Below are 13051 nucleotides of genomic sequence, written 5' to 3' on the forward strand. Positions count from 1 at the left end.
ATGTTTCATTTATTTCACTTTGATTTTCTGCTGTAAAGATGTCCACATTTGATTCTTCAAAGAATGTTGTAATTTTAATAAAATAATTTCCATAAATGAATAAATTGTAAAACAGTATCCTTTAAAAGTGCAGAATAACTATATTACAGAAAGAAACTACTGGAGAAACTCAGCAGGTCTGTCCCATCAGTGGAGAGAAAACAGGGTGAACTAATGAAGGGTCACTAGACTCAAAAGTTAACTGTTGTTCTCTCCGCAGATCTGCTGCCTTTCTCCAGCATTTTCTGATTTTGTTTCAGATTTCCAGTATCCGCAAGTTCTTTGTTTTTCACACTACATTCGTTATTCACTTCGTAGCGGTTGATGTGATTTGAAAGCATCCCTGCTAGATACTACAACAACTTTCATTTACATTGTGTCTTTAATGTCCCGTGGCCCTTGGGAGGTGCAAGCAAATTGTTATTTATGGTATGCTGCCTCTTGACTTTCTAAACACAGTGTGTGCGTGATTACACAACTGTACTAAGTCAACTTTGGCCTTTCTTCTCAGCGTGTCAACACAATTCACTTAAGGTGGTCATGTCCGAATCGTTGGTGACGAAGGAAAACAAGACGGGAATGGGTGGGGAGGACATTTGCTGTCAGCTCTGGCCATGGGTAAGACCATGTGAAGTCTCTCGATCTTGTCTACCTTATTCCCCTTTTCTGGCTCCGCTGACCACCGCCTCCCGCGACTCCCCCTCAAACCGTCGCCTCTGCCTCAAAAAACACAAGGGGGGCTCGTACTGGCTGGACCGCTCCACACCGCCGCATCCTTCCGCAACACGGAAAAGTAGAGCCCGGCGAAACGATGACACGCAGAGCGACTGGGGGCGGGGTGAGAGGAACAGCCCAACAATCGACGCGTTGTGGCATGCAGAAACGGCAACCGGGAAGGAAGAGGAGGTGGGGAGGGGGGGAAAAAAAACGGAAAGTGTTTATTTTTAACATTTTTTCAAAAAAAAAGCCTAGGAATCGAATGATGGGGAGGATCCCGTACCTGAGAAGCCGAGTGTTTGTTGTGAGGAGAGACCGTTGCGCGGAGGGATACACGGCAGCGATGCTCCCTTCCTGTTAAGGTCTCCCTAACGGGGAGTCGCCGTGATCCGGAGCAAAATGTCGGAGCCGGAGCAGCACTGCACCGCCAACGACTCGACCTTTCATCGGCTTTTATGACCCGCGGTTAAGCCGCTGTTTACATGTATCCATTAATTGCTTCTGTGAAGTTAACTTATTAAAGTTTTTCTTTCTTCGATGGAAAGATGGATGTTACTTCTTCTTAGTGCCTACAGAAAAGGTAAAGAGTTTTTTTTACTCCTTCACCCCCCCCCCAGCTTTTTACGGGGAGCAGCTGTCAAAGACAACCGAACGTACTGGCTGTAGCTCTTGTAGCCACGCCCACCTGAACTGCCGATTGGCGGTTGGCAGATCCTGCATCCGAAGGCGCCACCGTGATTGGACGAGAGCCCTGTCAATCATTGTTGGCCGTGGTGGGGTGGGAGGAAAGCCTGTCAGGTTAGGTTGAGGATCGACTCCTTTTGCTGTGCTGTGCTGTGACGCGAGGCTGCTTTAACCCGCTGTCATCAGTATCTCGGCACCAAGGCTGCCCTGAATAAATGTCACACCGGGGAGAATTTGCGGTTGGGGCGAACGACTGGGCTTGACCCGGCTCGCTTCCGCAGCCGGAGCTGGCTTCCCCCGACACACGATGACAAGTGTAATCGCCATGTTTTCCCGAAGTGTCAGTGCCGAGAGGCTGTGGGTGTGTTGTGCTGCCCTGACAGGAGTCTGATGGAGAAAGGGACCAGGCTTTTGGAGCGTCCGCCGTAGGCATTTTCAAAAATCATCTTCTCGGCTTCACGTTCTGTGAAATGCGCCCAGTCCGATCACGCAGCTTACTTTCGACACTCAGGGAACCAGGTGCTTTAAACAGCTGCTCCCCTTATATTTTCTATAATCAGGAACGTTTTGACAGTCCCTTCTCCCCTCCGAAAAAAACACCGTTTTAGGTTTGTGGTTTACTTTAGAATTAGCACTAAAACATCACCCTCTTGTAGTTGCTATTTGTTTCCATTGAGTACGTATAATTGCGCAATAAGCGCACACAAATTTGCAATCAGCATTGCCCTATCTGGCACTTTACAGTGGTTGGACATGTGTGGTTTCTGGTTTTCAATTTATTTTTTAAATCGAGTTAGTTAGGCTCAATGACAAGTTTTACACCACAGACTTTTTAAAAAAAACACAACTACTTCACTTTTATATATTCTCTTTTGAATATTATGGTGACCACAGATGACCTGACTCGTTGCTTCTTTGATGTCACGTCACACCCTTCCCATGTTCAAATATAGGAAGCATCGTTTCTGCAAGACCTCTGTTAGTTTCAAGTCAACTTGATGACAAGCTTAAAGCACTCATGTTTAGACTACCTGCATAAAATATAACTGACACCACAATGTTGCTAGTTCATGATCAGCCAAAACACCCATTTTGACTTGAAAGTATATTTTTTTTTTCCTTCACTTTTGCTGGGTCAAAATCCCGAACTCTCTTGCAAACTGCACATTAGTTGTCCTGCCAGGTCGAGAACTTCAACGGTTCAAGAAAATAGCTCGCCGCCACCGCCTCCAGGGCAGATAGGGATGAGCAAAAAATGCTGGCCAAGCCAGCAACGCCCACATTCCCATGAATAAGTTTATACAAAAAGGATGTAATCATGCAATTGCTGTAGATGTCTAATCTTGGAGCTGGTCATCTTAAGTAGTTTTACGTACAATACATTAAGTAGAACAAACATAATTTTTGATTTTAAAATATACAGCTTGTAGTAATAGGTTTGTTTATCTGGTAAATGCAAAAACCAATTAAAGTTTTTCATTGGCCTGTGTTTTTATTCCTGTCCTTTCTCATAATTGTTGCTTTGTGACTAGTAAGTAATTAGATGCATTGGTATATAATTGAAAGTTGCAGATTAGCAGACGACTTATCTTTCTTTAACTGTTAATGAATACTATATTTGGAAGTTTTTTTTAAATGTTCCCAGATTTGGGTATTTCTGGTAAGTTTAGTATTACTTGTCCATCCTTTGTTACCTTGAAAAGGTGGTGGTGCAATGTCTCCTTGAACTGCTGAATATTTTTAGTGGATTGTGATATATCTGAGTGGCTTGCTTGGCCACTTTTGAGGCTCTTACATTTTAGGAGACCAGACTGGGCAAAATGGAAGATTTTTTTTCTTAAACAAAATATTGAGCCAGGTGGGTTTTCACAAAAATCCAACAGAATGGATTATCTAATCCTCATTTCAAGATTCTGAATTTTTTTTCATTCATGGGATGAGGAATGAGGGCATCACTGGCAAGGGCTACATTTATTGTTCAGTCTTCTTGACCGTTAAGAGTCAACCACATTTGTTGTGGGTCTGGAGTTGCATGTAGGCCTGGTCAGGTAAGGATGGCAGGTTACTTCATTAAAGGACATTAATGAACCCAATGGGATTTTCCAATAATTGACAATTTCTGTTGTTGAATTTAAATTCCACCATTTGCCATGGCAGAATTTGAACCCAGGTTCCAGAACATTACCTGGGTCTCTGGGTTAATAATCCAGTGATAATACCAGTAGGCCACCATCTCCCCTGAATTAAAATTTTCAAACAGCATTTGATGAATCTGTATTCACATTCTTCTGGTTTTTGCTCAAGCTTTGGATTACTGGATTAGTAATGTAATCACAATGCAACCATACTGTGCTTCGTGTGAATTCATTTCTCCAGTTGGTTCTAGGAAGGCGAGTCGGCTATGGGGTCCTTTTGAACCTGCTCTCTTCCTATGTAAGAACATGGTTAATCTGGTTATGGTCTCAACTCTGCTTTTCTTATCATTATCCTTGACTCGCTTGTCTCAGGTTTATCTAACTCAGCGAAAACCAATTCCGTGACGGAGTCTCTATATTTTTTTTCCCCCCGGGCAAGAGAATTTTACATCCTAACAACTTTCCAAGAGAAAATACATTTTTTCTCCTATACTTAAAAGGGAGGTGCCTTAAACTGTGTCCACTGTTTCTAGTTTCTATACAATAGGAAACATCTTACTGGTATCCACTCAAATTCTTGTACATTTAATGAGATCATTCCTCGAAGTCGAATGGATTCAGGCCCAATTTGTTCAACCTTTCTTCGCAAGATCGATCATTGAATTCAATAACATGTCGAAGATGAAATCTAAAGTAATTATACTAAGGCAAAATGACTACTGCATTTATAGTAACTTTATTTTGATAAACAATCAGAACCATTGTAATATAGCAAAGTTATTTGCCAACTGTAGCTGGGGACAATACAAAACATCATTGTCATAGATTAGAAATATTGTTCAACCATTTTGTTTCTGTTAGTCACTACAATACATTTTAGTTTGGATTGTAATTTTACACTGAAAACTTAGCAAATATTTTCTTTGGTCATAACCCAGTGGGGCATTTGTGTCTGTGTCAGCATGGGCCAACATGGATCCCTTTGCCAGTTTTGAATAATGCCATGAGCAGAATTTTCAATTGCATATATTGGATGTCTTGTGGGTCCAATTATATAATTGGTTGAGAGTGTAGAGCTCTTGATTCTTTGGTGATCTGTTTAACTGAAAGTTAGCTTTTCTAATATTTGTTGGCATGCCTGCTTATGCTTTTATAGCTGACAAACTGCTTTGATTAGATGTCACCTCAGTAAGGTGTCGTTAATAGGTCAATAAAAATTTCATAACTTTTTTTCCTAGAAGGTGCTCAGTTGGCTTTTGAGAAGTAGAAATGTGTTAATTTCATAGTTGTTATGGTGACTTCATATAGTCGATGAAATAGTTGAATAATATAGTTTAGTGAATTGTTGGTGTACTAAAATCTTAGTCTGTGCTGAGAATTTATGCTCGTGTCCAGAATTAGTATTGTATATTGGATGTGAGGTAATTAGAATAAATTTATTGCCCTGATTTCTGAATGTACACTATATATTCTTACACAGCTTTGGAGGCTGTCAATCATTGTGATTTTATGATATTACACACCTACGTGATGAGTGTTAATGTACAATTACAAAAAAAAATTGTACCTTGGAATGTCAATGAATTTCTTTCCGGTTGGTATTTTTAATAGGTTATGACCTAATTTTTAAAAATATATAAAACAGATCTGTGGGCATTTATATAGGCAAACTTTTTATAGTAATTCAAACATGGTACCACTAAGGTATGTCACAACGTAACTGACATTTTGGGCATTATATTACAATCTCAATACAGTAATTGCATGCAAGATTAGGTAAGTGCACACTGGAGATCAACTTTCAAAGAGTCAAAGTTACAATTGTACTCGATTTCAAAATATTTATTATTGGCTGTTGTAAACAACTAATACAGTTCTAACTCTACTAAGCTAGTAGAATTCTCGAGAGTTTCAGAGGGCAAAGCGGAAAGTGATAACAATGGTTCTAAACTTTTTATTCAAAACATAGATTTACAGCACCTACAAAGAATTTTCCTGTCATTTTCAAAGATCTGAGCATAATTCATCATGACCTTTTAATATGGTTTTTAAGATTCCCTGCCTTTTAAATGGGAGCTACCTATTTTAGTTCCTCATTTTTCAGCAGCTAAAGCCCTTATCCACCTTTCTGTTATCTAAAGTCTTCACTTCTCAATTTTCTATCTCACTAGTTGCTTGAGTGGCACTCATTTAATTCTTCCTCATTCATCCTGATGTCCTGCACAAAGTCTCATTTGCCCATTTAAAGCACTCATTAGCCCAATACTTTCTCAATACTGAACAAAAAGGTTTTATCTTCATCTTACGAATTGACCACAGCTTCACTCCACCTTGTCTGTGTTTTCATGGCTTCCTTAGGCTCTTGTGGTGTCCCTAATTCTGAACCAAGTCCCACTTCTTCCAAAGGAGTGTAATGTAATGTCTTTTGAAAATACCTAAAAAGCAGGCACGTCAGATTTTGAGAGGACCGCGTATGGTGCAGTGGTAGTGTCCCTAACTCTGGACTGAGAGACCTGGGTTTAAGTCTCACCTGTTCCAGAGATGTGTGGTAACATTTCTGAACAGGTTGATTACAAAACTAGGTTCATGGCCTTCTAGATGTGGCCCTCTGCATCTCTTCCTCTCTGTTTTATTCCAATTCCCGGGTTAGAATAGTGATCTTATTTCTGCTTTTTTTTTAAAAACTTCCTGACTGGAAGCTCTTCGTCTTTCTACTTCTCAGTTTAGATATCTTCAAAACCTCTCTTTGGCCATGCTTGTTCTCCTTTCACTTTATAACCTTGTTTCTTGTCATAGAGTCATAGAGATGTACAGCATGGAAACAGACCCTTCGGTCCAACCTGTCCATGCAGACCAGATATCCCAACCCAATCTAGTCCCACCTGACAGCACCTGGTCCATATCCCTCCAAACCCTTCCTATTCATATACCCATCCAAATGCCTCTTAAATGTTGCAATTGTACCAGCCTCCACCACATCCTCTGGCAGCTCATTCCATACACGTACCACCCTCTGCGTGAAAAAGTTGCCCCTTGGGTCTCTTTCCCCTCTCCCCCTAAAGCTATGCCCTCTAGTTCTGGATTCCCCAACCCCAGGGAAAAGACTTTGTCTATTTATCCTATCCATGCCCCTCATAATTTTGTAACCTCTGTAAGGTCACCCCTCGGCTTCTGACATTCCAGGGAACACAGCCCCAGCCTGTTCAGCCTCTCCCTATAGCTCAGATCCTTTAACCCTGGTAACATCCTTGTAAATCTTTTCTGAACCCTTTCAAGTTTCACAACATTGTCTGTTAATTATTCTTTAGTTCTTGTTTCTTTTACTAAGCTGTGCTATTTTAGTGGCATGAACTTCATTTAATGCCATGATTTGGTGCCCCTATGTGAACATAAACTTTATAATATCCACTTGTTGTTTAGAAATAAAGTTTGAATACAACGGATTTTGAATAACTCAGGTTGTTTCCCAACACCTGTATTGTTCAAAGTTTGTGAGAAGATTTGTAGCTCGGGTGCTCGTTGTTGTGGTTCTGTTTGACGAGCTGGGAGTTTTTCTTGCAAACGTTTCGTCCCCTTTCTAGGTGACATCTTCAGTGCTTGGGAGCCTCCTGTGAAGCGCTTCTGTGCTGATTCCTCCGGCATTTATACTGGTTTGAATCTGCCGCTTCCGGTTGTCAGTTGCTGTCCGCTGCAGTGGCCGGTATATAGGGTCTAGGTCGATGTGTATGTTAATTGAATTCGTGGATGAGTACCATGCTTCTAGGAATTCCCTGGCTGTTCTCTGTTTGGCCTGTCCTGTAATAGTGGTGGTGTCCCAATCGAATTCATGTTGTTTGTCATCTGAGTGGACGGCTACTAGGGATAGCTGGTCGTGTCGTTTCGTGGCCAATTGGTGTTCATGGATGCGGGTTGTTAGCTGTCTTCCTGTTTGTCCTATGTAGTGTTTTGTGCAGTCCTTGCATGGGATTTTGTACACTACGTTGGTTTTGCTGCTGCTGGGTATCGGGTCCTTTGTCCTGGTGAGTTGTTGTCTGAGAGTGGCTTTTGGTTTTTGTGCTGTTAGGAGTCCTAGTGGTCGCAGCAGTCTGGCTGTCAGTTCAGAAATGCTCCTGATGTATGGGAGTGTGGCCAGTCCTTTGGGTTGTGGCATGTCCTCATTTCGTTGTCTTTCCCTGAGGCATCTGGTGATGAAACACACCCCAACACACACAAACGAAGTTGCATCAGGACATTATTCAAAAGGGCCACAACACACTGCAGTACACCTGAACTACAAAAAGAGGAAGAAGAATACCTATACAAGGTATTCAACAAAAACGGATACCCGTGCAATTTCATCAACAGAACCCTCAGGGAAAGACAACGAAATGAGGACATGCCACAACCCAAAGGACTGGCCACACTCCCATACATCAGGACATCTGTATACCTTCGTGGTGAATTCTCCGTTCGGTGTTCTTTGTACCATCACCTCCAGGAATGGGAGCTGGTTGTCCTTTTCTTCCTCTCTCGTGAATCGGATTCCTGTGATTGTGGCGTTGATGATCCGGTGTGTGTTCTCTATTTCTGTGTTTTTAATGATTACAAAGGTGTCGTCCACGTATCTGACCCATAGTTTGGGTTGTAGTTGCGTTAAAACTGTTTTTTCTAACCTTTGCATTACTGTTTCCGCTATCAGTCCGGAGATCGGTGAGCCCATGGGTGTTCCGTTGATTTGTTCATATATCTGGTTGTTGAATGTGAAGTGTGTTGTGAAGCACAGGTCCAGTAGTTTAAGTATGCCATCTTTGTTAATAGGTTCAGCATCCTGTTGTCTGTTATGTATGTCCAGCAGGTTGGATATTGTTTCTCTGGCTAGGGTTTTCTCAATAGAAGTGAACAGTGCCGTTACATCGAATGAGACCATGGTTTCTTCCTTGTCTATGTGTATATTTCTAATGATGTCCAAAAATTCTTGTGTTGACTGTATAGAGTGTCTGGATCCGCTAACCAACTACAACCCAGACTATGGGTCAGATACGTGGACGACACCTTTGTAATCATTAAAAACAAGAAAGAGAGAACACACATCAGATCATCAACGCCACAATCACAGGAATCCGATTCATGAGAGAGGAAGAAAAGGACAACCAGCTCCCATTCCTGGACGTGATAGTACAGAGAACACCGAACGGAGAATTCACCACGAAGGTATACAGAAAAGCCATGCACACGGACCAAGTCCTGAACTATGAAAGCAACCACTCCAAAACACAAACGAAGTTGCATCAGGACGTTATTCAAAAGGGCCACAACACACTGCAGCACACCTGAACTACAAAAAGAGGAAGAAGAACACCTATACAAGGTATTCAACAAAAACGGATACCCGTGCAATTTCATCAACAGATGCCTCAGGGAAAGACAATGAAATGAGGACATGCCACAACCCAAAGGACTGGCCACACTCCCATACATCAGGAGCATTTCTGAACTGACAGCCAGACTGCTGCGACCACTAGGACTCCTAACAGCACTCTCCGACAACAACTCACCAGGACAAAGGACCTGATACCCAGCAGCAGCATCAAAACCAACGTAGTGTACAAAATCCCATGCAAGGACTGCACAAAACACTACATAGGACAAACAGGAAGACAGCTAACAACCCGCATCCATGAACACCAACTGGCCACGAAACGACACGACCAGCTGTCCCTAGTAGCCGTCCACTCAGATGACAAACAACATGAATTCGATTGGGACAACACCACTATTATAGGACAGGCCAAACCGAGAACAGCCAGGGAATTCCTAGAAGCATGGCACTCATCCACGAATTCGATTAACAGACACATCGACCTAGACCCTATATACCGGCTACTGCAGCGGACAGCTACTGACAACCGGAAGCGGCAGATTCAAACCAGTCTAAATGCCGGAGGAATCAGCACAGAAGCGCTTCACAGGAGGCTCCCAAGCACTGAAGATGTCACCTAGAAAGGGGACGAAACGTTTGCAAGAAAAACTCCCAGCTCGTCGAACAGAACCACAACAACCTGTATTGTTTCCCAACATCTGTCAGGAAGCCCTTACAATCCCAGCTAGTGGTAATACAGGATAAGTCACATCCCAGAATGAAACCAGGCTTGATAGATTATAAGTTTACCTTTTTTTTTAAGTCAATTACTGTGGTTGTTAGTCACTGAATGTATTTAAATGAGACTGTCAATGTTTTTAACTGAACAATGCAAGTTTAGTACACAAAACAAGCTATAAGCTATTGGAAAGATGAAAAATTGTTTTGCCATTTTATATTAACAACTATTTCCCAGCAATAACCTTTATAGGTATTGAATCCCTGTGAAGTGTTATTTCTTTATTAACACACTAATTTTCTTTTTGCCTCTTTCCAGTTTTGTTGCCACGAAGACACTTTTCTAGTTCAGATGGCTAAACCTTTGTCTATGCTAGCAGCTTGGACACTTCACAAACTAACCTGCCCTTCTAGCTTAAAGTTGTTCTAAATTGTGAACCAGATCCTTTTGCTAGGATAAAACAGAAACTTGATTCTTCAGAACTGGACTCAAACTAAACTACTGGTGTTCTCCGATCATTTATCTTTTCTATGCAATAAACTTAATAGTCTAAAGGCTTGATCAGTTAGCATCCCCGGTATCTGGCTGGGCACTAACTAAGCCATGTGCTTTCTTGGAACTTAGGTATTTAGGACACTCTTCTAAATGATTTAAAATAGACAGTGATACATTTGCAGAACTGAAACCAAAACCTGTCTGCCTCAATTTTTTAAAATCAAAATTTCCAAATGTTGAAATTACACACTTTAGAACTAAACTATTCAGGTTTTCAGTGTGCATAATGTAGAATTTGTTGACCTGAGTTGTTTTAAAATTAACCTTTTTTTTTCTCTGCACCAAAGCAAAATAATACAATCCAGTGGTGATGGAATGTTGTTTTGGTCTCTGCTGAATAAGTGTTGAGAGGCAGGAAACCTGCCAACATGACACTTATAATGTTGATCAATGTCACATTGTTTCTAGTTCTGCTATGCTTTTGGATTTTTTTTCACCCATTCTTCCCTCTCAAGAAATAATTTCCTACAGTGAGTGTAGGACATTTAAAGGGAGCGGCACGGTGGCTCAGTGGCTAGCACTGTTGCCTTACAGCGCCAGTGCCTGGGTTCGAGTCCCACCTCGGGCAGATTGTCTGTGTGGAGTTTGCACATTCTCCCTGTGTCTGTGTGGGTTTCCTTCAGATGCTCTGGATTCCTCCCGCAATCCAAAGATGTGCAGTTTAGGTGAATTGCCTGTGCTAAATTGCCCATAATGTTAGGTGTGTTAATCAGGAGTAAATGTAGGGTAGGGAATGGGTCTAGGTGGGTTACTCTTCGGAGGGTCAGTGTGGACTTGTTGGGTCAAAGAGCCTGTTTCCATTCTGTAGGGAATCTAATTAATCTAATCTTAACAAGTCGGCATGTCAAGATAAGCTAGACATTTTTAAACAAGAATAATTTTCAGCTTTTAAGTTGCAGAAAGTAAACAAAGCTCCAAAAATCTGATTTTTTTTCTCTCTCTGGAAACATTAGCCTTCATCTTTAAATGCTGCTGCTCCAATTTAAAAAAAATTATATACAGTTAGCCATCTTGATTCTGTTGTGATAGTTTGGAAATGTCCAAAGTGTTTCACATACACTGGAAAACTTAAATAGGATTATACAAGTTAAAGCTAGGTGATTTTGTTTTCTGTAGATGTCTATAATTACTTTGTGTAAAATCAAAATTGACTGATATTTCCCAATTAGTAATGAGAATAACCAGATATGACTCCTGCAGATATTCCACTCCAGTCCTAACCAGACCAATCATGAAAACCGACTTTTGTCTTTAATTGGCAGCAAGCATGTTTTGGGGTTGATAAGTTGCAGCAAACGAAAGCTTGCAACAAGCTGCTTGTCAATCAGGTTTTGTAAAAATAAATGTAGAAAATAGTAATGACAGTTAAATTCTTTTGTAGTGTGTCTTATCTGCCTCCATTTGTGCTTACTGAACTAAATTGATCCTCAGTTGAGCGATATCTTGATTTTGACATTTTTATCCTTGTTTAAAATTGCTCTCCAGCCTTATCCTGTTTCTCCCTTTATCACCTTCATATGATGTAGGAGCGGAAATAGACCATTCAGCCAAGTTTGCTCGACCATTCAATGAGACATGGCTATTGCGATAATACCCAACACCACTTTCCTGCCTTTTCCTTTTAACCCTGATTTAACTATCTGCCTGTCGTAACCTTGAATATGCATAACAACAACACAACAAGAATTTCTCAGATTCGCTACCTTTTGAGAGAAATTCCTCCTTATCTCTGTCCTAACTGGGTGAATTTTTACTCTGAGTTTATGCTCCCTGGTCCTAGCCTGTCCCCATAAGGGTAACCAACCTCTGGGCATATAACCTGTCAAGGCTGCTAAGAATCTTTGTTTCAAAGAGACCTCTTCTCATTCATCTAAGCTCCCAATGAGTTCAATCCCAACCTACTGAACCTGTGATCATAAAATCCCTCCATACCTGGGTTCAATCTTTGCACCTTTTGGGGACTGACTCCAGAATATCTTTTCTCCAAAAAAGGGACCAAAACTTTTTTCACACTCCTGAGTGATCTCTACATAGGACCTCATATAGTTTTAGCAATGCTTTCCTATTTGTATATACCACTCCCTTTGGATATAGGCGAGCATTCCATTTGTGTTTCCTACAGCTGCTGAACATGTATGTGAGTGTTTTAAGATTTATGCAAGAGGACCTCCCTTCTGCTACAGTTTTGAGTCCTTATCCATTTAAGTAATAATCAGCTGTTCTTTTCTTCCTGCTTGGTGCATAACCTCATTTTTCTACATTATATTCCATCTACCAAGTTTTGCCTGCTTAGCTAACCCACTGTATGCCTTTGCAGACTCATTATGTCTTCCGCACGACTTGCCTTCCCATATTTTGTTGTCATCCACAAATGTGGCAAGAGTATGTTCTTATCCAAGTCATTGATTATAAATAATTGTGGCCCCAGCACTGATCCTTGTGGCACACTGCTAGTTACAGGTTGCTATCCAGAAAATGCCCCCTGTACTCCAAGTCTGACTTCTATTACTTACCCAATCCCTTATGCTAATGTACTACCCCCACTTACATAGACTCTTAAGTAGCCTTTCGCAGTACCTTTTGGAAATCCAAATAAATTACATCTACTGGTTCCATTTTATTTATCCTGCTTGTTACCTCTTCAAAGAATTAAATAAATTTACCATGCACGATTCCTTCTTCATGAAACCCTGCTGCCTCTGCTTGATTAAATTTGTTGCATGGTTTCCCCTTTGTGAAAACATGCTGACTTTGCTCATTCTTGTCTTTTCAAGATTTGAAGGATCTTTGAAAGGTTACTACCAGTGTATCTACTTCAATATTATTTCCTTTGTAATATCCAGT

The 13051-nt window shown here is 41.1% G+C and overlaps 1 protein-coding gene across 4 annotated transcripts in view; it reads left to right on the forward strand.

The window, feature by feature from the left end:
* Positions 1–948: 948 nt before the first annotated feature.
* The window catches only part of rc3h2 (ring finger and CCCH-type domains 2), a 113723-nt gene continuing 101620 nt past the window's right edge, over positions 949–13051 (forward strand). For 2 of the 4 annotated variants that reach the window (XM_060841379.1, XM_060841381.1), the window contains exon 1: positions 950–1336. The gene's annotated coding sequence lies outside the window, so the exon portion shown is untranslated. Of the gene's footprint in view, positions 1337–9581; positions 9665–13051 lie in introns of those variants that run through there. The other 2 variants (XM_060841382.1, XM_060841380.1) reach the window with 2 other exon arrangements.

Source organism: Hemiscyllium ocellatum, chromosome 21 (genome assembly GCF_020745735.1).
Source record: "Hemiscyllium ocellatum isolate sHemOce1 chromosome 21, sHemOce1.pat.X.cur, whole genome shotgun sequence".
In the NCBI taxonomy this organism is placed as follows: domain Eukaryota; kingdom Metazoa; phylum Chordata; class Chondrichthyes; order Orectolobiformes; family Hemiscylliidae; genus Hemiscyllium; species Hemiscyllium ocellatum.